At 43.4% G+C, this 22,389-nt stretch overlaps 35 non-coding genes across 35 annotated transcripts; 17 read left to right on the top strand and 18 right to left on the bottom strand.

The window, feature by feature from the left end:
• The first annotated feature begins 202 nt into the window (after window positions 1-202).
• Trnay-gua (transfer RNA tyrosine (anticodon GUA)) lies at window positions 203-291 on the top strand. Its single transcript is given in 2 exon segments — window positions 203-239; window positions 256-291. It is a non-coding gene; the product is annotated as a tRNA-Tyr (tRNA).
• A 358-nt stretch (window positions 292-649) lies between these two features.
• Window positions 650-721, bottom strand: Trnaq-cug (transfer RNA glutamine (anticodon CUG)). Its single transcript has one exon. It is a non-coding gene; the product is annotated as a tRNA-Gln (tRNA).
• Window positions 722-969: 248 nt separating this feature from the next.
• Window positions 970-1,058, top strand: Trnay-gua (transfer RNA tyrosine (anticodon GUA)). The gene is given in 2 exon segments: window positions 970-1,006; window positions 1,023-1,058. It is a non-coding gene; the product is annotated as a tRNA-Tyr (tRNA).
• Window positions 1,059-1,415: 357 nt separating this feature from the next.
• Trnaq-cug (transfer RNA glutamine (anticodon CUG)) lies at window positions 1,416-1,487 on the bottom strand. Its single transcript has one exon. It is a non-coding gene; the product is annotated as a tRNA-Gln (tRNA).
• A 3,548-nt stretch (window positions 1,488-5,035) lies between these two features.
• Window positions 5,036-5,124, top strand: Trnay-gua (transfer RNA tyrosine (anticodon GUA)). The gene is given in 2 exon segments: window positions 5,036-5,072; window positions 5,089-5,124. It is a non-coding gene; the product is annotated as a tRNA-Tyr (tRNA).
• Window positions 5,125-5,482: 358 nt separating this feature from the next.
• Window positions 5,483-5,554, bottom strand: Trnaq-cug (transfer RNA glutamine (anticodon CUG)). The gene has a single exon. It is a non-coding gene; the product is annotated as a tRNA-Gln (tRNA).
• Window positions 5,555-5,801: 247 nt separating this feature from the next.
• Window positions 5,802-5,890, top strand: Trnay-gua (transfer RNA tyrosine (anticodon GUA)). Its single transcript is given in 2 exon segments — window positions 5,802-5,838; window positions 5,855-5,890. It is a non-coding gene; the product is annotated as a tRNA-Tyr (tRNA).
• Window positions 5,891-6,248: 358 nt separating this feature from the next.
• Trnaq-cug (transfer RNA glutamine (anticodon CUG)) lies at window positions 6,249-6,320 on the bottom strand. Its single transcript has one exon. It is a non-coding gene; the product is annotated as a tRNA-Gln (tRNA).
• A 247-nt stretch (window positions 6,321-6,567) lies between these two features.
• Window positions 6,568-6,656, top strand: Trnay-gua (transfer RNA tyrosine (anticodon GUA)). Its single transcript is given in 2 exon segments — window positions 6,568-6,604; window positions 6,621-6,656. It is a non-coding gene; the product is annotated as a tRNA-Tyr (tRNA).
• A 358-nt stretch (window positions 6,657-7,014) lies between these two features.
• Trnaq-cug (transfer RNA glutamine (anticodon CUG)) lies at window positions 7,015-7,086 on the bottom strand. The gene has a single exon. It is a non-coding gene; the product is annotated as a tRNA-Gln (tRNA).
• Window positions 7,087-7,333: 247 nt separating this feature from the next.
• On the top strand, window positions 7,334-7,422 carry Trnay-gua (transfer RNA tyrosine (anticodon GUA)). The gene is given in 2 exon segments: window positions 7,334-7,370; window positions 7,387-7,422. It is a non-coding gene; the product is annotated as a tRNA-Tyr (tRNA).
• A 358-nt stretch (window positions 7,423-7,780) lies between these two features.
• Window positions 7,781-7,852, bottom strand: Trnaq-cug (transfer RNA glutamine (anticodon CUG)). The gene has a single exon. It is a non-coding gene; the product is annotated as a tRNA-Gln (tRNA).
• A 247-nt stretch (window positions 7,853-8,099) lies between these two features.
• Window positions 8,100-8,188, top strand: Trnay-gua (transfer RNA tyrosine (anticodon GUA)). The gene is given in 2 exon segments: window positions 8,100-8,136; window positions 8,153-8,188. It is a non-coding gene; the product is annotated as a tRNA-Tyr (tRNA).
• Window positions 8,189-8,543: 355 nt separating this feature from the next.
• Window positions 8,544-8,618, bottom strand: Trnaq-cug (transfer RNA glutamine (anticodon CUG)). The gene has a single exon. It is a non-coding gene; the product is annotated as a tRNA-Gln (tRNA).
• A 247-nt stretch (window positions 8,619-8,865) lies between these two features.
• Trnay-gua (transfer RNA tyrosine (anticodon GUA)) lies at window positions 8,866-8,954 on the top strand. The gene is given in 2 exon segments: window positions 8,866-8,902; window positions 8,919-8,954. It is a non-coding gene; the product is annotated as a tRNA-Tyr (tRNA).
• Window positions 8,955-9,312: 358 nt separating this feature from the next.
• Trnaq-cug (transfer RNA glutamine (anticodon CUG)) lies at window positions 9,313-9,384 on the bottom strand. The gene has a single exon. It is a non-coding gene; the product is annotated as a tRNA-Gln (tRNA).
• A 247-nt stretch (window positions 9,385-9,631) lies between these two features.
• On the top strand, window positions 9,632-9,720 carry Trnay-gua (transfer RNA tyrosine (anticodon GUA)). Its single transcript is given in 2 exon segments — window positions 9,632-9,668; window positions 9,685-9,720. It is a non-coding gene; the product is annotated as a tRNA-Tyr (tRNA).
• Window positions 9,721-10,078: 358 nt separating this feature from the next.
• Window positions 10,079-10,150, bottom strand: Trnaq-cug (transfer RNA glutamine (anticodon CUG)). The gene has a single exon. It is a non-coding gene; the product is annotated as a tRNA-Gln (tRNA).
• A 247-nt stretch (window positions 10,151-10,397) lies between these two features.
• Trnay-gua (transfer RNA tyrosine (anticodon GUA)) lies at window positions 10,398-10,486 on the top strand. Its single transcript is given in 2 exon segments — window positions 10,398-10,434; window positions 10,451-10,486. It is a non-coding gene; the product is annotated as a tRNA-Tyr (tRNA).
• Window positions 10,487-10,844: 358 nt separating this feature from the next.
• Trnaq-cug (transfer RNA glutamine (anticodon CUG)) lies at window positions 10,845-10,916 on the bottom strand. The gene has a single exon. It is a non-coding gene; the product is annotated as a tRNA-Gln (tRNA).
• A 247-nt stretch (window positions 10,917-11,163) lies between these two features.
• Trnay-gua (transfer RNA tyrosine (anticodon GUA)) lies at window positions 11,164-11,252 on the top strand. The gene is given in 2 exon segments: window positions 11,164-11,200; window positions 11,217-11,252. It is a non-coding gene; the product is annotated as a tRNA-Tyr (tRNA).
• A 358-nt stretch (window positions 11,253-11,610) lies between these two features.
• On the bottom strand, window positions 11,611-11,682 carry Trnaq-cug (transfer RNA glutamine (anticodon CUG)). The gene has a single exon. It is a non-coding gene; the product is annotated as a tRNA-Gln (tRNA).
• Window positions 11,683-17,648: 5,966 nt separating this feature from the next.
• On the bottom strand, window positions 17,649-17,720 carry Trnaq-cug (transfer RNA glutamine (anticodon CUG)). Its single transcript has one exon. It is a non-coding gene; the product is annotated as a tRNA-Gln (tRNA).
• Window positions 17,721-17,967: 247 nt separating this feature from the next.
• On the top strand, window positions 17,968-18,056 carry Trnay-gua (transfer RNA tyrosine (anticodon GUA)). The gene is given in 2 exon segments: window positions 17,968-18,004; window positions 18,021-18,056. It is a non-coding gene; the product is annotated as a tRNA-Tyr (tRNA).
• A 355-nt stretch (window positions 18,057-18,411) lies between these two features.
• Trnaq-cug (transfer RNA glutamine (anticodon CUG)) lies at window positions 18,412-18,486 on the bottom strand. The gene has a single exon. It is a non-coding gene; the product is annotated as a tRNA-Gln (tRNA).
• Window positions 18,487-18,733: 247 nt separating this feature from the next.
• On the top strand, window positions 18,734-18,822 carry Trnay-gua (transfer RNA tyrosine (anticodon GUA)). Its single transcript is given in 2 exon segments — window positions 18,734-18,770; window positions 18,787-18,822. It is a non-coding gene; the product is annotated as a tRNA-Tyr (tRNA).
• A 358-nt stretch (window positions 18,823-19,180) lies between these two features.
• Trnaq-cug (transfer RNA glutamine (anticodon CUG)) lies at window positions 19,181-19,252 on the bottom strand. Its single transcript has one exon. It is a non-coding gene; the product is annotated as a tRNA-Gln (tRNA).
• A 247-nt stretch (window positions 19,253-19,499) lies between these two features.
• Window positions 19,500-19,588, top strand: Trnay-gua (transfer RNA tyrosine (anticodon GUA)). Its single transcript is given in 2 exon segments — window positions 19,500-19,536; window positions 19,553-19,588. It is a non-coding gene; the product is annotated as a tRNA-Tyr (tRNA).
• A 358-nt stretch (window positions 19,589-19,946) lies between these two features.
• Trnaq-cug (transfer RNA glutamine (anticodon CUG)) lies at window positions 19,947-20,018 on the bottom strand. Its single transcript has one exon. It is a non-coding gene; the product is annotated as a tRNA-Gln (tRNA).
• Window positions 20,019-20,265: 247 nt separating this feature from the next.
• On the top strand, window positions 20,266-20,354 carry Trnay-gua (transfer RNA tyrosine (anticodon GUA)). The gene is given in 2 exon segments: window positions 20,266-20,302; window positions 20,319-20,354. It is a non-coding gene; the product is annotated as a tRNA-Tyr (tRNA).
• Window positions 20,355-20,712: 358 nt separating this feature from the next.
• On the bottom strand, window positions 20,713-20,784 carry Trnaq-cug (transfer RNA glutamine (anticodon CUG)). The gene has a single exon. It is a non-coding gene; the product is annotated as a tRNA-Gln (tRNA).
• A 247-nt stretch (window positions 20,785-21,031) lies between these two features.
• Window positions 21,032-21,120, top strand: Trnay-gua (transfer RNA tyrosine (anticodon GUA)). The gene is given in 2 exon segments: window positions 21,032-21,068; window positions 21,085-21,120. It is a non-coding gene; the product is annotated as a tRNA-Tyr (tRNA).
• Window positions 21,121-21,478: 358 nt separating this feature from the next.
• Trnaq-cug (transfer RNA glutamine (anticodon CUG)) lies at window positions 21,479-21,550 on the bottom strand. The gene has a single exon. It is a non-coding gene; the product is annotated as a tRNA-Gln (tRNA).
• A 247-nt stretch (window positions 21,551-21,797) lies between these two features.
• Trnay-gua (transfer RNA tyrosine (anticodon GUA)) lies at window positions 21,798-21,886 on the top strand. The gene is given in 2 exon segments: window positions 21,798-21,834; window positions 21,851-21,886. It is a non-coding gene; the product is annotated as a tRNA-Tyr (tRNA).
• Window positions 21,887-22,244: 358 nt separating this feature from the next.
• Trnaq-cug (transfer RNA glutamine (anticodon CUG)) lies at window positions 22,245-22,316 on the bottom strand. The gene has a single exon. It is a non-coding gene; the product is annotated as a tRNA-Gln (tRNA).
• Between the last annotated feature and the right edge of the window lie 73 nt (window positions 22,317-22,389).

Consider the following 22,389-nt stretch of genomic DNA (forward strand, 5'->3'; position numbering starts at 1 on the left):
TACTTCAGACACTTCCTACTTGCATATTTTAACCTAATCGACACCATCGAGCATTATAAAACTTAATCTGGGCAATGTTTGCAGTTGCAGCCGATGATTGCATTTCCTGTGCGTCTATATGGCCGCGCTGAGTAGCAGTGTGTGCAGACGGCAGACAGGGACGGACGTAAAGCAATGAGTAGGAATAAGAAAGTGTACAGAGCCTCTGGTAGCTCAGTTGGTAGAGCGGTGGACTGTAGTGGAGGATTCACAGTTATCCATAGGTCGCTGGTTCAAATCCGGCCCAGAGGACTGTTTTTCTAATCTCATCAGCAAAGAGGCTCCAGAGAATGCCCACTGAGTCAGAACCTCCCTATGTTTTAAACCTATTTTAAAGGAAATTCATTTGCTCAGCTTGTAATAGCTAGTTGATAATCATGGGATTTTTAACCTTCGTGGGATAATGATATTTCTTCGAATTATCGTAAAATTGCTTGCTCTTACAGGTATTACTCGTTTAATGTTCTATATAGGTCACAAAGTCGCACCAATATTCGGCCGTTTTATAGACGCATCGTTTTTTACACAAACGTAGAAACTAACGCCGTGAGCCTATTGCTGCTACTTCCTCAGCGAGAAACTCTTATTACAGAAAATTTAGACTAAACGAAGGTTCCACCGAGATTCGAACTCGGATCGCTGGATTCAGAGTCCAGAGTGCTAACCGTTACACCATGGAACCAGACAGCAGGATAAGACTCGTAATACACTTAGCAGTCCTCTAACATACTTCAGACACTTCCTACTTGCATATTTTAACCTAATCGACACCATCGAGCATTATAAAACTTAATCTGGGCAATGTTTGCAGTTGCAGCCGATGATTGCATTTCCTGTGCGTCTATATGGCCGCGCTGAGTAGCAGTGTGTGCAGACGGCAGACAGGGACGGACGTAAAGCAATGAGTAGGAATAAGAAAAGTATACAGAGCCTCTGGTAGCTCAGTTGGTAGAGCGGTGGAATGTAGTGGAGGATTCACAGTTATCCATAGGTCGCTGGTTCAAATCCGGCCCAGAGGACTGTTTTTCTAATCTCATCAGCAAAGAGGCTCCAGAGAATGCCCACTGAGTCAGAACCTCCCTATGTTTTAAACCTGTTTTAAAGGAAATTCATTTGCTCAGCTTGTAATAGCTAGTTGATAATCATGGGATTTTTAACCTTCGTGGGATAATGATATTTCTTCGAATTATCGTAAAATTGCTTGCTCTTACAGGTATTACTCGTTAATGTTCTATATAGGTCACAAAGTCGCACCAATATTCGGCCGTTTTATAGACGCATCGTTTTTTACACAAACGTAGAAACTAACGCCGTGAGCCTATTGCTGCTACTTCCTCAGCGAGAAACTCTTATTACAGGAAATTTAGACTAAACGAAGGTTCCACCGAGATTCGAACTCGGATCGCTGGATTCAGAGTCCAGAGTGCTAACCGTTACACCATGGAACCAGACAGCAGGATAAGACTCGTAATACACTTAGCAGTCCTCTGACATACTTCAGACACTTCCTACTTGCAAATTTAAACTAATCGACACCATCGCCTCCCCCCATGAACCATGGACCTTGCCGTTGGTGGGGAGGCTTGCGTGCCTCAGCGATACAGATGGCCGTACCGTAGGTGCAACCACAACGGAGGGGTATCTGTTGAGAGGCCAGACAAACGTGTGGTTCCTGAAGAGGGGCAGCAGCCTTTTCAGTAGTTGCAGGGGCAACAGTCTGGATGATTGACTGATCTGGCCTTGCAACATTAACCAAAACGGCCTTGCTGTGCTGGTACTGCGAACGGCTGAAAGCAAGGGGAAACTACAGCCGTATTTTTTCCCGAGGACATGCAGCTTTACTGTATGATTAAATGATGATGGCATCCTCTTGGGTAAAATATTCCGGAGGTAAAATAGTCCCCCATTCCGATCTCCGGGCGGGGACTACTCAGGAGGATGTCGTTATCAGGAGAAAGAAAACTGGCGTTCTACGGATCGGAGCGTGGAATGTCAGATCCCTTAATCAGACAGGTAGGTTAGAAAATTTAAAAAGGGAAATGGATAGGTTAAAGTTAGATATAGTGGGAATTAGTGAAGTTCGGTAGCAGGAGGAACAAGACTTCTGGTCAGGTGACTACAGGGTTATAAACACAAAATCAAATAGGGGTAATGCAGGAGTAGGTTTAATAATGAATAGGAAAATAGGAATGCGGGTAAGCTACTACAAACAGCATAGTGAACGCATTATTGTGGCCAAGATAGATACGAAGCCCACACCTACTACAGTAGTACAAGTTTATATGCCAACTAGCTCTGCAGATGATGAAGAAATTGAAGAAATGTACGATGAAATAAAAGAAATTATTCAGATAGTGAAGGGAGACGAAAATTTAATAGTAATGGGTGACTGGAATTCGAGTGTAGGAAAAAGGAGAGAAGGAAACATAGTAGGTGAATATGGATTGGGGCTAAGAAATGAAAGAGGAAGCCGCCTAGTAGAATTTTGCACAGAGCACAACTTAATCATAGCTAACACTTGGTTTAAGAATCATGAAAGAAGGTTGTATACGTGGAAGAACCCTGGAGGTACTAAAAGGTATCAGATAGATTATATAATGGTAAGACAGAGATTTAGGAACCAGGTTTTAAGTTGTAAGACATTTCCAGGGGCAGATGTGGACTCTGACCACAATCTATTGGTTATGACCTGTAGATTAAAACTGAAGAAACTGCAAAAATGTGGGAAATTAAGGAGATGGGACCTGGATAAACTGAAAGAACCAGAGGTTGTAGAGAGTTTCAGGGAGAGCATAAGGGAACAATTGACAGGAATGGAGGAAAGAAAAACAGTAGAAGAAGAATGGGGAGCTCTGAGGGATGTAGTAGTGAAGGCAGCAGAGGATAAAGTAGGTACAAAGACGAGGGCTGCTAGAAATCCTTGGGTAACAGAAGAAATATTGAATCTAATTGATGAAAGGAGAAAATATAAAAATGCAGTAAATGAAGCAGGCAAAAAGGAATACAAACGTCTTAAAAATGAGATCGACAGGAAGTGCAAAATGGCTAAACAGGGATGGCTAGAGGACAAATGTAAGGATGTAGAAGCTTATCTCACTAGGGGTAAGATAGATACTGCCTACAGGAAGATTAAAGAGACCTTTGGAGAGAAGAGAACCACGTGTATGAATATCAAGAGCTCAGATGGCAGCCCAGTTCTAAGCAAAGAAGGGAAGGCAGAAAGGTGGAAGGAGTATATAGAAGGTTTATACAAGGGCGATGTACTTGAGGACAATATTATGGAAATAGAAGAGGATGTAGATGAAGACGAAATGGGAGATACGATACTGCATGAAGAGTTTGACAGAGCACTGAAAGACCTGAGTCGAAACAAGGGCCCCGGAGTAGACAACATTCCATTAGAACTACTGACGGCCTTGGGAGAGCCAGTCATGACAAAACTCTACCAGCTGGTGAACAAGATGTATGAGACAGGCGAAATACCCTCAGACTTCAAGAAGAATATAATAATTCCAATCCCAAAGAAAGCAGGTGCTGACAGATGTGAAAATTACCCAACTATCAGTTTAATAAGCCACGGCTGCAAAATACTAACGCGAATTCTTTACAGACGAATGGAAAAACTGGTAGATGCAGACCTCGGGGAGGATCAGTTTGGATTCCGTCGAAATGTTGGAACACGTGAAGCAATACTGACCTTACGACTTATCTTAGAAGAAAGATTAAGAAAAGGCAAACCTACGTTTCTAGCATTTGTAGACTTAGAGAAAGCTTTTGACAATGTTGACTGGAATACTCTTTTTCAAATTCTAAAGGTGGCAGGGGTAAAATACAGGGAGCGAAAGGCTATTTATAATTTGTACAGAAACCAGATGGCAGTAATAAGAGTCGAGGGGCATGAAAGGGAAGCAGTGGTTGGGAAAGGAGTGAGACAGGGTTGTAGCCTCTCCCCGATGTTATTCAATCTGTATATTGAGCAAGCAGTAAAGGAAATAAAAGAAAAATTTGGAGTAGGTATTAAAATTCATGGAGACGAAGTAAAAACTTTGAGGTTCGCCGATGACATTGTAATTCTGTCAGAGACGGCAAAGGACTTGGAAGAGCAGTTGAACGGAATGGACAGTGTCTTGAAAGGAGGATATAAGATGAACATTAACAAAAGCAAAACGAGGATAATGGAATGTAGTCAAATTAAATCGGGTGATGCTGAGGGAATTAGATTAGGAAATGAGACACTTAAAGTAGTAAAGGAGTTTTGCTATTTAGGAAGTAAAATAACTGATGATGGTCGAAGTAGAGAGGATATAAAATGTAGACTGGCAATGGCAAGGAAAGCGTTTCTGAAGAAGAGAAATTTGTTAACATCGAATATAGATTTATGTATCAGGAAGTCGTTTCTGAAAGTATTTGTTTGGAGTGTAGCCATGTATGGAAGTGAAACATGGACGATAACTAGTTTGGACAAGAAGAGAATAGAAGCTTTCGAAATGTGGTGCTACAGAAGAATACTGAAGATAAGGTGGATAGATCACGTAACTAATGAGGAGGTATTGAATAGGATTGGGGAGAAGAGAAGTTTGTGGCACAACTTGACTAGAAGAAGGGATCGGTTGGTAGGACATGTTTTGAGGCATCAAGGGATCACAAATTTAGCATTGGAGGGCAGCGTGGAGGGTAAAAATCGTAGAGGGAGACCGAGAGATGAGTACACTAAGCAGATTCAGAAGGATGTAGGTTGCAGTAGGTACTGGGAGATGAAGCAGCTTGCACAGGATAGAGTAGCATGGAGAGCTGCATCAAACCAGTCTCAGGACTGAAGACAACAACAACAACGACACCATCGAGCATTATAAAACTTAATCTGGGCAATGTTTGCAGTTGCAGCCGATGATTGCATTTCCTGTGCGTCTATATGGCCGCGCTGAGTAGCAGTGTGTGCAGACGGCAGACAGGGACGGACGTAAAGCAATGAGTAGGAATAAGAAAGTATACAGAGCCTCTGGTAGCTCAGTTGGTAGAGCGGTGGACTGTAGTGGAGGATTCACAGTTATCCATAGGTCGCTGGTTCAAATCCGGCCCAGAGGACTGTTTTTCTAATCTCATCAGCAAAGAGGCTCCAGAGAATGCCCACTGAGTCAGAACCTCCCTATGTTTTAAACCTATTTTAAAGGAAATTCATTTGCTCAGCTTGTAATAGCTAGTTGATAATCATGGGATTTTTAACCTTCGTGGGATAATGATATTTCTTCGAATTATCGTAAAATTGCTTGCTCTTACAGGTATTACTCGTTTAATGTTCTATATAGGTCACAAAGTCGCACCAATATTCGGCCGTTTTATAGACGCATCGTTTTTTACACAAACGTAGAAACTAACGCCGTGAGCCTATTGCTGCTACTTCCTCAGCGAGAAACCCTTATTACAGAAAATTTAGACTAAACGAAGGTTCCACCGAGATTCGAACTCGGATCGCTGGATTCAGAGTCCAGAGTGCTAACCGTTACACCATGGAACCAGACAGCAGGATAAGACTCGTAATACACTTAGCAGTCCTCTGACATACTTCAGACACTTCCTACTTGCATATTTTAACCTAATCGACACCATCGAGCATTATAAAACTTAATCTGGGCAATGTTTGCAGTTGCAGCCGATGATTGCATTTCCTGTGCGTCTATATGGCCGCGCTGAGTAGCAGTGTGTGCAGACGGCAGACAGGGACGGACGTAAAGCAATGAGTAGAAATAAGAAAGTATACAGAGCCTCTGGTAGCTCAGTTGGTAGAGCGGTGGACTGTAGTGGAGGATTCACAGTTATCCATAGGTCGCTGGTTCAAATCTGGCCCAGAGGACTGTTTTTCTAATCTCATCAGCAAAGAGGCTCCAGAGAATGCCCACTGAGTCAGAACCTCCCTATGTTTTAAACCTATTTTAAAGGAAATTCATTTGCTCAGCTTGTAATAGCTAGTTGATAATCATGGGATTTTTAACCTTCGTGGGATAATGATATTTCTTCGAATTATCGTAAAATTGCTTGCTCTTACAGGTATTACTCGTTTAATGTTCTATATAGGTCACAAAGTCGCACCAATATTCGGCCGTTTTATAGACGCATCGTTTTTTACACAAACGTAGAAACTAACGCCGTGAGCCTATTGCTGCTACTTCCTCAGCGAGAAACTCTTATTACAGAAAATTTAGACTAAACGAAGGTTCCACCGAGATTCGAACTCGGATCGCTGGATGCAGAGTCCAGAGTGCTAACCGTTACACCATGGAACCAGACAGCAGGATAAGACTCGTAATACACTTAGCAGTCCTCTGACATACTTCAGACACTTCCTACTTGCATATTTTAACCTAATCGACACCATCGAGCATTATAAAACTTAATCTGGGCAATGTTTGCAGTTGCAGCCGATGATTGCATTTCCTGTGCGTCTATATGGCCGCGCTGAGTAGCAGTGTGTGCAGACGGCAGACAGGGACGGACGTAAAGCAATGAGTAGAAATAAGAAAGTATACAGAGCCTCTGGTAGCTCAGTTGGTAGAGCGGTGGACTGTAGTGGAGGATTCACAGTTATCCATAGGTCGCTGGTTCAAATCTGGCCCAGAGGACTGTTTTTCTAATCTCATCAGCAAAGAGGCTCCAGAGAATGCCCACTGAGTCAGAACCTCCCTATGTTTTAAACCTATTTTAAAGGAAATTCATTTGCTCAGCTTGTAATAGCTAGTTGATAATCATGGGATTTTTAACCTTCGTGGGATAATGATATTTCTTCGAATTATCGTAAAATTGCTTGCTCTTACAGGTATTACTCGTTTAATGTTCTATATAGGTCACAAAGTCGCACCAATATTCGGCCGTTTTATAGACGCATCGTTTTTTACACAAACGTAGAAACTAACGCCGTGAGCCTATTGCTGCTACTTCCTCAGCGAGAAACTCTTATTACAGAAAATTTAGACTAAACGAAGGTTCCACCGAGATTCGAACTCGGATCGCTGGATGCAGAGTCCAGAGTGCTAACCGGTACACCATGGAACCAGACAGCAGGATAAGACTCGTAATACACTTAGCAGTCCTCTGACATACTTCAGACACTTCCTACTTGCATATTTTAACCTAATCGACACCATCGAGCATTATGAAACTTAATCTGGGCAATGTTTGCAGTTGCAGCCGATGATTGCATTTCCTGTGCGTCTATATGGCCTCGCTGAGTAGCAGTGTGTGCAGACGGCAGACAGGGACGGACGTAAAGCAATGAGTAAGAATAAGAAAGTATACAGAGCCTCTGGTAGCTCAGTTGGTAGAGCAGTGGACTGTAGTGGAGGATTCACAGTTATCCATAGGTCGCTGGTTCAAATCCGGCCCAGAGGACTGTTTTTCTAATCTCATCAGCAAAGAGGCTCCAGAGAATGCCCACTGAGTCAGAACCTCCCTATGTTTTAAACCTATTTTAAAGGAAATTCATTTGCTCAGCTTGTAATAGTTAGTTGATAATCATGGGATTTTTAACCTTCGTGGGATAATGATATTTCTTCAAATTATCGTAAAATTGCTTGCCCTTACAGGTATTACTCGTTTAATGTTCTATATAGGTCACAAAGTCGCACCAATATTCGGCCGTTTTATAGACGCATCGTTTTTTACACAAACGTAGAAACTAACGCCGTGAGCCTATTGCTGCTACTTCCTCAGCGAGAAACTCTTATTACACAAAATTTAGACTAAACGAAGGTTCCACCGAGATTCGAACTCGGATCGCTGGATTCAGAGTCCAGAGTGCTAACCGTTACACCATGGAACCAGACAGCAGGATAAGACTCGTAATACACTTAGCAGTCCTCTGACATACTTCAGACACTTCCTACTTGCATATTTTAACCTAATCGACACCATCGAGCATTATAAAACTTAATCTGGGCAATGTTTGCAGTTGCAGCCGATGATTGCATTTCCTGTGCGTCTATATGGCCGCGCTGAGTAGCAGTGTGTGCAGACGGCAGACAGGGACGGACGTAAGGCAATGAGTAGGAATAAGAAAGTATACAGAGCCTCTGGTAGCTCAGTTGGTAGAGCGGTGGACTGTAGTGGAGGATTCACAGTTATCCATAGGTCGCTGGTTCAAATCCGGCCCAGAGGACTGTTTTTCTAATCTCATCAGCAAAGAGGCTCCAGAGAATGCCCACTGAGTCAGAACCTCCCTATGTTTTAAACCTATTTTAAAGGAAATTCATTTGCTCAGCTTGTAATAGCTAGTTGATAATCATGGGATTTTTAACCTTCGTGGGATAATGATATTTCTTCGAATTATCGTAAAATTGCTTGCTCTTACAGGTATTACTCGTTTAATGTTCTATATAGGTCACAAAGTCGCACCAATATTCGGCCGTTTTATAGACGCATCGTTTTTTACACAAACGTAGAAACTAACGCCGTGAGCCTATTGCTGATACTTCCTCAGCGAGAAACTCTTATTACAGAAAATTTAGACTAAACGAACGTTCCACCGAGATTCGAACTCGGATCGCTGGATTCAGAGTCCAGAGTGCTAACCGTTACACCATGGAACCAGACAGCAGGATAAGACTCGTAATACACTTAGCAGTCCTCTGACATACTTCAGACACTTCCTACTTGCATATTTTAACCTAATCGACACCATCGAGCATTATGAAACTTAATCTGGGCAATGTTTGCAGTTGCAGCCGATGATTGCATTTCCTGTGCGTCTATATGGCCTCGCTGAGTAGCAGTGTGTGCAGACGGCAGACAGGGACGGACGTAAAGCAATGAGTAGGAATAAGAAAGTATACAGAGCCTCTGGTAGCTCAGTTGGTAGAGCGGTGGACTGTAGTGGAGGATTCACAGTTATCAATAGGTCGCTGGTTCAAATCCGGCCCAGAGGACTGTTTTTCTAATCTCATCAGCAAAGAGGCTCCAGAGAATGCCCACTGAGTCAGAACCTCCCTATGTTTTAAACCTATTTTAAAGGAAATTCATTTGCTCAGCTTGTAATAGCTAGTTGATAATCATGGGATTTTTAACCTTCGTGGGATAATGATATTTCTTCAAATTATCGTAAAATTGCTTGCCCTTACAGGTATTACTCGTTTAATGTTCTATATAGGTCACAAAGTCGCACCAATATTCGGCCGTTTTATAGACGCATCGTTTTTTACACAAACGTAGAAACTAACGCCGTGAGCCTATTGCTGCTACTTCCTCAGCGAGAAACTCTTATTACAGAAAATTTAGACTATACGAAGGTTCCACCGAGATTCGAACTCGGATCGCTGGATTCAGAGTCCAGAGTGCTAACCGTTACACCATGGAACCAGACAGCAGGATAAGACTCGTAATACACTTAGCAGTCCTCTGACATACTTCAGACACTTCCTACTTGCATATTTTAACCTAATCGACACCATCGAGCATTATAAAACTTAATCTGGGCAATGTTTGCAGTTGCAGCCGATGATTGCATTTCCTGTGCGTCTATATGGCCGCGCTGAGTAGCAGTGTGTGCAGACGGCAGACAGGGACGGACGTAAAGCAATGAGTAGGAATAAGAAAGTATACAGAGCCTCTGGTAGCTCAGTTGGTAGAGCGGTGGACTGTAGTGGAGGATTCACAGTTATCCATAGGTCGCTGGTTCAAATCCGGCTCAGAGGACTGTTTTTCTAATCTCATCAGCAAAGAGGCTCCAGAGAATGCCAACTGAGTCAGAACCTCCCTATGTTTTAAACCTATTTTAAAGGAAATTCATTTGCTCAGCTTGTAATAGCTAGTTGATAATCATGGGATTTTTAACCTTCGTGGGATAATGATATTTCTTCGAATTATCGTAAAATTGCTTGCTCTTACAGGTATTACTCGTTTAATGTTCTATATAGGTCACAAAGTCGCACCAATATTCGGCCGTTTTATAGACGCATCGTTTTTTACACAAACGTAGAAACTAACGCCGTGAGCCTATTGCTGCTACTTCCTCAGCGAGAAACTCTTATTACAGAAAATTTAGACTAAACGAAGGTTCCACCGAGATTCGAACTCGGATCGCTGGATGCAGAGTCCAGAGTGCTAACCGTTACACCATGGAACCAGACAGCAGGATAAGACTCGTAATACACTTAGCAGTCCTCTGACATACTTCAGACACTTCCTACTTGCATATTTTAACCTAATCGACACCATCGAGCATTATAAAACTTAATCTGGGCAATGTTTGCAGTTGCAGCCGATGATTGCATTTCCTGTGCGTCTATATGGCCGCGCTGAGTAGCAGTGTGTGCAGACGGCAGACAGGGACGGACGTAAAGCAATGAGTAGGAATAAGAAAGTATACAGAGCCTCTGGTAGCTCAGTTGGTAGAGCGGTGGACTGTAGTGGAGGATTCACAGTTATCCATAGGTCGCTGGTTCAAATCCGGCTCAGAGGACTGTTTTTCTAATCTCATCAGCAAAGAGGCTCCAGAGAATGCCAACTGAGTCAGAACCTCCCTATGTTTTAAACCTATTTTAAAGGAAATTCATTTGCTCAGCTTGTAATAGCTAGTTGATAATCATGGGATTTTTAACCTTCGTGGGATAATGATATTTCTTCGAATTATCGTAAAATTGCTTGCTCTTACAGGTATTACTCGTTTAATGTTCTATATAGGTCACAAAGTCGCACCAATATTCGGCCGTTTTATAGACGCATCGTTTTTTACACAAACGTAGAAACTAACGCCGTGAGCCTATTGCTGCTACTTCCTCAGCGAGAAACTCTTATTACAGAAAATTTAGACTAAACGAAGGTTCCACCGAGATTCGAACTCGGATCGCTGGATGCAGAGTCCAGAGTGCTAACCGTTACACCATGGAACCAGACAGCAGGATAAGACTCGTAATACACTTAGCAGTCCTCTGACATACTTCAGACACTTCCTACTTGCATATTTTAACCTAATCGACACCATCGAGCATTATAAAACTTAATCTGGGCAATGTTTGCAGTTGCAGCCGATGATTGCATTTCCTGTGCGTCTATATGGCCGCGCTGAGTAGCAGTGTGTGCAGACGGCAGACAGGGACGGACGTAAAGCAATGAGTAGAAATAAGAAAGTATACAGAGCCTCTGGTAGCTCAGTTGGTAGAGCGGTGGACTGTAGTGGAGGATTCACAGTTATCCATAGGTCGCTGGTTCAAATCTGGCCCAGAGGACTGTTTTTCTAATCTCATCAGCAAAGAGGCTCCAGAGAATGCCCACTGAGTCAGAACCTCCCTATGTTTTAAACCTATTTTAAAGGAAATTCATTTGCTCAGCTTGTAATAGCTAGTTGATAATCATGGGATTTTTAACCTTCGTGGGATAATGATATTTCTTCGAATTATCGTAAAATTGCTTGCTCTTACAGGTATTACTCGTTTAATGTTCTATATAGGTCACAAAGTCGCACCAATATTCGGCCGTTTTATAGACGCATCGTTTTTTACACAAACGTAGAAACTAACGCCGTGAGCCTATTGCTGCTACTTCCTCAGCGAGAAACTCTTATTACAGAAAATTTAGACTAAACGAAGGTTCCACCGAGATTCGAACTCGGATCGCTGGATGCAGAGTCCAGAGTGCTAACCGGTACACCATGGAACCAGACAGCAGGATAAGACTCGTAATACACTTAGCAGTCCTCTGACATACTTCAGACACTTCCTACTTGCATATTTTAACCTAATCGACACCATCGAGCATTATGAAACTTAATCTGGGCAATGTTTGCAGTTGCAGCCGATGATTGCATTTCCTGTGCGTCTATATGGCCTCGCTGAGTAGCAGTGTGTGCAGACGGCAGACAGGGACGGACGTAAAGCAATGAGTAAGAATAAGAAAGTATACAGAGCCTCTGGTAGCTCAGTTGGTAGTCTGCCTGCGGCAGCGGTGGTGAGCGGACCTCCAGGGCCAGCGCGCTGCGGCAGGAAGTGTTTACGTCAGGCGGTGAGTCGCGTGCTTACAGCGTCTGCTTATTAGTATTCGTTCCGTTCTGTAGGATCTGATATGGAATTATGAATCCGACTAACAGGAAAGATACCTTGAAGTTTACCTTTGATAGGAACTTTTCGAAACCAAATTCGTTTGAAGTTGAAGCATGGTTAGAGGAAACAGCTAAGATTACTTTTGATGACATTGTAGGGATAAATTTCTCTATCGTGACTAGTGTTGTTTATGTGAAATTAACGTCCTCTGAACTGTGTGATAGAATTGTAGAGTCCAGTGGAGGTGTACTGAAGTTTAAACATAGCGATGGTACCGTCAGTGACGTCAGCATTACGCATGCTGGACTGGGCATCCGGACGGCACGTATTTTCGAACTCCCGTTTGAAATAACAGCCGCGCAAATAAATTCTGCATTGACACCTTACGGGAGGGTCATTAACAATTTTGCGGAGCGTTGGTCCAAAGCCCACAAATTTCCGGTGCTTAACGGCGTCAGGCAGGTTAAGATCGATATACAGAAGCACATACCTTCATATATTTACGTAGGTGGACATCGCGGAATTGTCATATATGATGGGCAGCCAAAAACGTGTGCCGGCTGTGGTGCGCCCGGCCACGTGCGCTCTGAATGTATACAAAGACGGGTGACGCAGATACCTGTCGGTGAAGCCGCTAGCCCCCCTGTGACGACGGCACTGCCACTGACATACGCTGTCGCGGCTTCTGGTCTTCCACCCGCGACCCCGCCTGTAGATGCCCCTCGTTTGAATGATGTTTTGGCCGATAACGTCAAAGAACCGAGTGCTGACGCGGCACCGCCGCTACCACACTCAGAGATGGAGGTAACGCCGGATGACTCCCCAGTGGTTGATGCCACTGGTACTGAGGATGAAGCAGACGCTGTGTTCCCGGCGGATCAACCCCAGAGTCAACAGTCCACTTCGGATGTTGATGATACTGCGAACCCTAACAGGAAGCCTTCCAAAAAGAAGCGGAGACTTGCACATCAAGGAGCCAATCAGCTCGCCCCACAGCTCCGCGACAAAGCGAAACGAATAAGCAGCCAAATGTGTCAGAACACTTCTGAACCCTCTGAAGTTGGTCTCCCTGCGTCTGGTCGAATGGACATTGATCCTGTAGTGTCTCCCCCTGTGAATCCACGACGGGTGGAAGATAGTGATACCTCGAGTAGAGTCGTTTTGCCGGATACCCACGCTCAAGGAAACGCAGGATCGCTTTTGTCAGAGGCCACTCTCACTGGGAATTGGGCACAGGAAATGGAAGTATTGGATGCGAGCAATGATGCGGCTGTCATGCGGACCATTGAGACGGAATCTTCGGCACCCCCCACAGAGCAGCATACACCAACCGTACCGGGAACTACAGGAACTCCGACTGACGCGCTTGGCCTCAATTTCGTTAGCCATCCTTCTAAGACTGTTTAATTAATAGTATGTGCCTTCTCCCATGAACGAGCCCCAAGCCTATAAAATTGCCACGTTAAACATCAATAAGATACAGTCGTACTGGCGGCTCCGTAATTTACAAGATTTTGTATACGCAGCGGATATCGATATTCTGTTACTTCAAGAAGTCGCTGCGATTGAACTTGACCGAATAACTGGTTATACTACTCTCTCCAATTCCGGGAGCGGTGCGAATTTAGGGACAGCGATTCTGTTAAAAGAAGGGATTGTAGCGACCGACGCAGAAAAACTGCCTGATCATAGAGGGATCGCTGTCACTTTCCATCGGACACGCATAATCAATGTTTACGCCCCGTCCGGCAGTAGCAATAGGCGTGCTAGGGCTGAGTTCTTCACAAGCGCCATAGTCCCACTTTTTAGGGGAACCTACGATCGTATAATTTTTGCGGGTGACTTCAATTGTGTCTTAAGTCCAAAAGACCAGACGCCTAATTTTAACAAATCTGGAGAACTAGAACGTATCGTCCAAGAAATGAACCTCATTGACACATGGGAGCATACGCACGGAGCGGCACCTGGGTTCACTCATGTCACGAACCACTCTGCAAGCCGGCTAGACAGAATCTATGTATCGGCGTGTATGAAGACTCAAGTCCTCCAATCCGAAGTTTGGCCCACAATTTTTTCCGATCATGCCGCATATATTTGTACTGTTAACATGGTCAAGCAAGGCACATTTCGCGGCAGAGGTTTCTGGAAACTTAACAATGCTCTCCTTAACGCTGTTGACTGTCATCGTGTCTTTAACGAAACATGGGAGGCATGTGAACGACGGGTTGCACAGTATGCCTCCGTTACTGAATGGTGGATAACACGTGCCAAACCAACTTTATCAAAAATGTTTAAACGCTACGCTCGGGACAAATCCTGGTGGCAACGGCAAACGTCTGAGTTTTATTTTACTTGTCTCAGGGAGCTTTACCAGTCCGATGTGACTGTACCTGAAAATTTTATGCAGATTAAAAAAATTAAGGCAAAATTATTAAAACTTCAGCGGCAGCAGGCAGAAGGCTTTCAAATAAGGTCCAGGCCCCAGAATGTGATAGACGACGAAATGACATCCATGTTTCACGTCATTCGTGAAAATAAGAGGGGGCGGCGGAGATTAATAACTCGTCTTCAGTTGAGTGAAGGCGTTGCGCTCACGCGGCAACAAGACATACGGAACGCACTTCACAATCACTTGGCAGGTCTCCTGACAACGACACATACCGACGATGGAACTCACGATGAATTACTCAATAACTTGCAAAGGACTTTGGGTGCTGCTGAAGTCGAAACTCTCATGCGAGAAATTGATGAAGACGAATTGGATTCTGCGCTATCACGAAGTCCGAAAAATAAATCGCCGGGACCCGACGGTCTCACTGCCGAATTTTATCTTACTTTCTGCGACAAATTAAAGCCCAAGTTGTTGAGTATGTTTAATGAAATTTTACGGCCAGATTTTAATGTTCCTCAGGCTCTCGTGGAAGGCATCGTGGTTTTAATCCCTAAACGCCCAATGTGCAGTTCTGTTGACGATTTTCGGCCGCTTACTTTACTGAACAGTGACTACAAAATTTTAGCACGTATTATTTCTAATAGATTGAAAATGTTGATGAATACTGTCATTGGTCAGTACCAGACCAGTGTAGGTGTCGGTAGGACGATCTTCCAAAATTTGTCTCAATACAGGGACGTTATAGCCATTGCAGATGCGTGTAAGATACGGTGTGCGCTAGTTTCCCTTGACTTTTCAAAGGCATTCGACAGAGTAAACCATCAGTTTCTCATCCGGACGATGCATGCCATGGGATTTCCACTACGTTTTATCAATCTTATACATGAGCTCCTTCGTAAAGGAGTAACTCGACTCATGGTGAATGGCCAGCTGAGCGCATCAATTAATATTACTAATTCAGTGCGACAGGGATGCCCTATGTCGATGGCCTTGTTTGCCATTGCCATTGAGCCTTTGCTTGTCACCTTGACACAGCGTCTACAAGGATTAACCATCCACGGCATTAAGATTGTTTGTACTGCATATGCGGATGACGTCGGATTTTTGGTCATGGACGAAGGTGAAGTCGAGGAAGCCCTTCAGATCGTCAAAAACTACGAACTTGTTGCGGGTGCGAAGTTGAATGCCAGGAAATCTGGCATTATGAACATAGGACGCGGCATCTCGCTGCACCATCACGGTCAGTTGCAACTAATTTCTAAAATGAAATGCCTTGGTATTGAGTACAGGAGCAACATACAGCACACAATTGCGGTGAACTATAGGAATCTCCTGGCAAGTATGCGTGCTTGCATGCAGACCCACTACCTAAGAAGCCTTGATGAACTGCAGAAAGTCACCTTCGCTAATGTCTACCTCACCTCAAAGATTAACTACGTTGCACAAGTACTGCCCATGCCACAGGAGACAGCGAAGCGTATGATGTCCGCTCTAGGCCATTTTGTCACACGTGGACACATTTTTAAAGTCAAGTACGATACGCTCACTCTCTCCACGACCGATGGAGGCTTAAATTTAACAGATGTTCGTTCCAAGTCACGAGCTTTGTACGTATGCACCACCTACAAACGGTGGAGGTCGTTACCGAACAGTCTAACGGCTCACTTGTTAACCGAAATAGCGCCGGCCTGCCTGCAGCCTCCTGTCTCTGTTCAACATATTCCGCCTGCGCTGACTCACTTTAAGAGCTTTTTCATTGAGTTCAGTTACGTACGGTCAACTCTCCCAGAAAATGAGCTTTCCGTGGTGAAGTTAGTTTATAATAAACTACTGGCAACCAAGAACAGGAACAACATCGAACACAAATACCCCAATCATCGCTGGCCAGTGATATGGAAAAACATACATAGCCGTGATTTACCAACGTCAGTGAAAGCCTCTTGGTACAGGGTCGTGAACCGTAAAATAAGTACCAATTCACGACTTCATGCTCTACATTTGGCTGACTCACCTTTGTGCCTAACGTGCAACTTGCCTGATACTGATGAACATCGTTTTCTGTGCACCACTGTCCAAGCAGTTTGGCCATGCATTCGCCGAAAACTGGCTACGATTATGAGGACTTCCCAGCTTTGTATTAAACCTGAAGATTTCCTGTATCCGGATTCAGTGCCGTACCCGAACACCAAACGGAACTCTGTCAATTGGTTGAAGGGTCATTATGTTCATTATTTACAGACGCAAGAACCCAAGAGTGAGGCGGCGTTCTGTCTTTACCTGGCATTACAGTTTCACATACTTTCACAGACGAGACATTACAGGAAACGATATGCGAATTTTTTAGAAGTCGTTCTTCGATGAAAGAAGTATTTTTTTCTTTCCTTCATTCTACATTGCTTTGTTTTTTCTCTTTTCTTCTTCAAATGTCACAGTGACGTATACTGAACAGTGTTACGACAAGGACTATTTTATTTTCTTCTGTTTTTCTAGCGGACCAGAGTTCCTTTTTCATTTTCTATTAAAAAAAAAATATATATATATATATATTCTACTTTGTCACCATTGCGGGACTATGCAATAGGTTTAGAAGTATCTTTGGTTTGGAAATCGGAATAGTTCAGAAGAATAAGTACTTCAGAAATCATGGCAGATGAAGCCGACGCCGACGAAGGCGATTTATGGCGAGCGCAAGGCGGGGCTGAAGGGGAGGAAGGAGGCCCAAAAAAAAAAAAAAAAAAAAAAAAAAGAAAAAAAAAAAAAAGTTGGTAGAGCAGTGGACTGTAGTGGAGGATTCACAGTTATCCATAGGTCGCTGGTTCAAATCCGGCCCAGAGGACTGTTTTTCTAATCTCATCAGCAAAGAGGCTCCAGAGAATGCCCACTGAGTCAGAACCTCCCTATGTTTTAAACCTATTTTAAAGGAAATTCATTTGCTCAGCTTGTAATAGTTAGTTGATAATCATGGGATTTTTAACCTTCGTGGGATAATGATATTTCTTCAAATTATCGTAAAATTGCTTGCCCTTACAGGTATTACTCGTTTAATGTTCTATATAGGTCACAAAGTCGCACCAATATTCGGCCGTTTTATAGACGCATCGTTTTTTACACAAACGTAGAAACTAACGCCGTGAGCCTATTGCTGCTACTTCCTCAGCGAGAAACTCTTATTACACAAAATTTAGACTAAACGAAGGTTCCACCGAGATTCGAACTCGGATCGCTGGATTCAGAGTCCAGAGTGCTAACCGTTACACCATGGAACCAGACAGCAGGATAAGACTCGTAATACACTTAGCAGTCCTCTGACATACTTCAGACACTTCCTACTTGCATATTTTAACCTAATCGACACCATCGAGCATTATAAAACTTAATCTGGGCAATGTTTGCAGTTGCAGCCGATGATTGCATTTCCTGTGCGTCTATATGGCCGCGCTGAGTAGCAGTGTGTGCAGACGGCAGACAGGGACGGACGTAAGGCAATGAGTAGGAATAAGAAAGTATACAGAGCCTCTGGTAGCTCAGTTGGTAGAGCGGTGGACTGTAGTGGAGGATTCACAGTTATCCATAGGTCGCTGGTTCAAATCCGGCCCAGAGGACTGTTTTTCTAATCTCATCAGCAAAGAGGCTCCAGAGAATGCCCACTGAGTCAGAACCTCCCTATGTTTTAAACCTATTTTAAAGGAAATTCATTTGCTCAGCTTGTAATAGCTAGTTGATAATCATGGGATTTTTAACCTTCGTGGGATAATGATATTTCTTCGAATTATCGTAAAATTGCTTGCTCTTACAGGTATTACTCGTTTAATGTTCTATATAGGTCACAAAGTCGCACCAATATTCGGCCGTTTTATAGACGCATCGTTTTTTACACAAACGTAGAAACTAACGCCGTGAGCCTATTGCTGATACTTCCTCAGCGAGAAACTCTTATTACAGAAAATTTAGACTAAACGAACGTTCCACCGAGATTCGAACTCGGATCGCTGGATTCAGAGTCCAGAGTGCTAACCGTTACACCATGGAACCAGACAGCAGGGTAAGACTCGTAATACACTTAGCAGTCCTCTGACATACTTCAGACACTTCCTACTTGCATATTTTAACCTAATCGACACCATCGAGCATTATGAAACTTAATCTGGGCAATGTTTGCAGTTGCAGCCGATGATTGCATTTCCTGTGCGTCTATATGGCCTCGCTGAGTAGCAGTGTGTGCAGACGGCAGACAGGGACGGACGTAAAGCAATGAGTAGGAATAAGAAAGTATACAGAGCCTCTGGTAGCTCAGTTGGTAGAGCGGTGGACTGTAGTGGAGGATTCACAGTTATCAATAGGTCGCTGGTTCAAATCCGGCCCAGAGGACTGTTTTTCTAATCTCATCAGCAAAGAGGCTCCAGAGAATGCCCACTGAGTCAGAACCTCCCTATGTTTTAAACCTATTTTAAAGGAAATTCATTTGCTCAGCTTGTAATAGCTAGTTGATAATCATGGGATTTTTAACCTTCGTGGGATAATGATATTTCTTCAAATTATCGTAAAATTGCTTGCCCTTACAGGTATTACTCGTTTAATGTTCTATATAGGTCACAAAGTCGCACCAATATTCGGCCGTTTTATAGACGCATCGTTTTTTACACAAACGTAGAAACTAACGCCGTGAGCCTATTGCTGCTACTTCCTCAGCGAGAAACTCTTATTACAGAAAATTTAGACTATACGAAGGTTCCACCGAGATTCGAACTCGGATCGCTGGATTCAGAGTCCAGAGTGCTAACCGTTACACCATGGAACCAGACAGCAGGATAAGACTCGTAATACACTTAGCAGTCCTCTGACATACTTCAGACACTTCCTACTTGCATATTTTAACCTAATCGACACCATCGAGCATTATAAAACTTAATCTGGGCAATGTTTGCAGTTGCAGCCGATGATTGCATTTCCTGTGCGTCTATATGGCCGCGCTGAGTAGCAGTGTGTGCAGACGGCAGACAGGGACGGACGTAAAGCAATGAGTAGGAATAAGAAAGTATACAGAGCCTCTGGTAGCTCAGTTGGTAGAGCGGTGGACTGTAGTGGAGGATTCACAGTTATCCATAGGTCGCTGGTTCAAATCCGGCTCAGAGGACTGTTTTTCTAATCTCATCAGCAAAGAGGCTCCAGAGAATGCCAACTGAGTCAGAACCTCCCTATGTTTTAAACCTATTTTAAAGGAAATTCATTTGCTCAGCTTGTAATAGCTAGTTGATAATCATGGGATTTTTAACCTTCGTGGGATAATGATATTTCTTCGAATTATCGTAAAATTGCTTGCTCTTACAGGTATTACTCGTTTAATGTTCTATATAGGTCACAAAGTCGCACCAATATTCGGCCGTTTTATAGACGCATCGTTTTTTACACAAACGTAGAAACTAACGCCGTGAGCCTATTGCTGCTACTTCCTCAGCGAGAAACTCTTATTACAGAAAATTTAGACTAAACGAAGGTTCCACCGAGATTCGAACTCGGATCGCTGGATGCAGAGTCCAGAGTGCTAACCGTTACACCATGGAACCAGACAGCAGGATAAGACTCGTAATACACTTAGCAGTCCTCTGACATACTTCAGACACTTCCTACTTGCATATTTTAACCTAATCGACACCATCGAGCATTATGAAACTTAATCTGGGCAATGTTTGCAGTTGCAGCCGATGATTGCATTTCCTGTGCGTCTATATGGCCTCGCTGAGTAGCAGTGTGTGCAGACGGCAGACAGGGACGGACGTAAAGCAATGAGTAGGAATAAGAAAGTATACAGAGCCTCTGGTAGCTCAGTTGGTAGAGCGGTGGACTGTAGTGGAGGATTCACAGTTATCCATAGGTCGCTGGTTCAAATCCGGCCCAGAGGACTGTTTTTCTAATCTCATCAGCAAAGAGGCTCCAGAGAATGCCCACTGAGTCAGAACCTCCCTATGTTTTAAACCTATTTTAAAGGAAATTCATTTGCTCAGCTTGTAATAGCTAGTTGATAATCATGGGATTTTTAACCTTCGTGGGATAATGATATTTCTTCAAATTATCGTAAAATTGCTTGCCCTTACAGGTATTACTCGTTTAATGTTCTATATAGGTCACAAAGTCGCACCAATATTCGGCCGTTTTATAGACGCATCGTTTTTTACACAAACGTAGAAACTAACGCCGTGAGCCTATTGCTGCTACTTCCTCAGCGAGAAACTCTTATTACAGAAAATTTAGACTAAACGAAGGTTCCACCGAGATTCGAACTCGGATCGCTGGATTCAGAGTCCAGAGTGCTAACCGTTACACCATGGAACCAGACAGCAGGATAAGACTCGTAATACACTTAGCAGTCCTCTGACATACTTCAGACACTTCCTACTTGCATATTTTAACCTAATCGACACCATCGAGCATTATAAAACTTAATCTGGGCAATGTTTGCAGTTGCAGCCGATGATTGCATTTCCTGTGCGTCTATATGGCCGCGCTGAGTAGCAGAGTGTGCAGACGGCAGACAGGGACGGACGTAAAGCAATGAGTAGGAATAAGAAAGTATACAGAGCCTCTGGTAGCTCAGTTGGTAGAGCGGTGGACTGTAGTGGAGGATTCACAGTTATCAATAGGTCGCTGGTTCAAATCCGGCCCAGAGGACTGTTTTTCTAATCTCATCAGCAAAGAGGCTCCAGAGAATGCCCACTGAGTCAGAACCTCCCTATGTTTTAAACCTATTTTAAAGGAAATTCATTTGCTCAGTTTGTAATAGCAAGTTGATAATCATGGGATTTTTAACCTTCGTGGGATAATGATATTTCTTCGAATTATCGTAAAATTACTTGCTCTTACAGGTATTACTCGTTTAATGTTCTATATAGGTCACAAAGTCGCACCAATATTCGGCCGTTTTATAGACGCATCGTTTTTTACACAAACGTAGAAACTAACGCCGTGAGTCTATTGCTGCTACTTCCTCAGCGAGAAACTCTTATTACAGAAAATTTAGACTAAACGAAGGTTCCACCGAGATTCGAACTCGGATCGCTGGATTCAGAGTCCAGAGTGCTAACCGTTACACCATGGAACCAGACAGCAGGATAAGACTCGTAATACACTTAGCAGTCCTCTGACATACTTCAGACACTTCCTACTTGCATATTTTAACCTAATCGACACCATCGAGCATTATAAAACTTAATCTGGGCAATGTTTGCAGTTGCAGCCGATGATTGCATTTCCTGTGCGTCTATATGGCCGCGCTGAGTAGCAGTGTGTGCAGACGGCAGACAGGGACGGACGTAAAGCAATGAGTAGGAATAAGAAAGTATACAGAGCCTCTGGTAGCTCAGTTGGTAGAGCGGTGGACTGTAGTGGAGGATTCACAGTTATCCATAGGTCGCTGGTTCAAATCCGGCTCAGAGGACTGTTTTTCTAATCTCATCAGCAAAGAGGCTCCAGAGAATGCCCACTGAGTCAGAACCTCCCTATGTTTTAAACCTATTTTAAAGGAAATTCATTTGCTCAGCTTGTAATAGCTAGTTGATAATCATGGGATTTTTAACCTTCGTGGGATAATGATATTTCTTCGAATTATCGTAAAATTGCTTGCTCTTACAGGTATTACTCGTTTAATGTTCTATATAGGTCACAAAGTCGCACCAATATTCGGCAGTTTTATAGACGCATCGTTTTTTACACAAACGTAGAAACTAACGCCGTGAGCCTATTGCTGCTACTTCCTCAGCGAGAAACTCTTATTACAGAAAATTTAGACTAAACGAAGGTTCCACCGAGATTCGAACTCGGATCGCTGGATGCAGAGTCCAGAGTGCTAACCGTTACACCATGGAACCAGACAGCAGGATAAGACTCGTAATACACTTAGCAGTCCTCTGACATACTTCAGACACTTCCTACTTGCATATT

The sequence above is a fragment of the Schistocerca gregaria genome, chromosome 2, assembly GCF_023897955.1.
Source record: "Schistocerca gregaria isolate iqSchGreg1 chromosome 2, iqSchGreg1.2, whole genome shotgun sequence".
NCBI classification, from domain to species: Eukaryota; Metazoa; Arthropoda; class Insecta; order Orthoptera; family Acrididae; genus Schistocerca; species Schistocerca gregaria.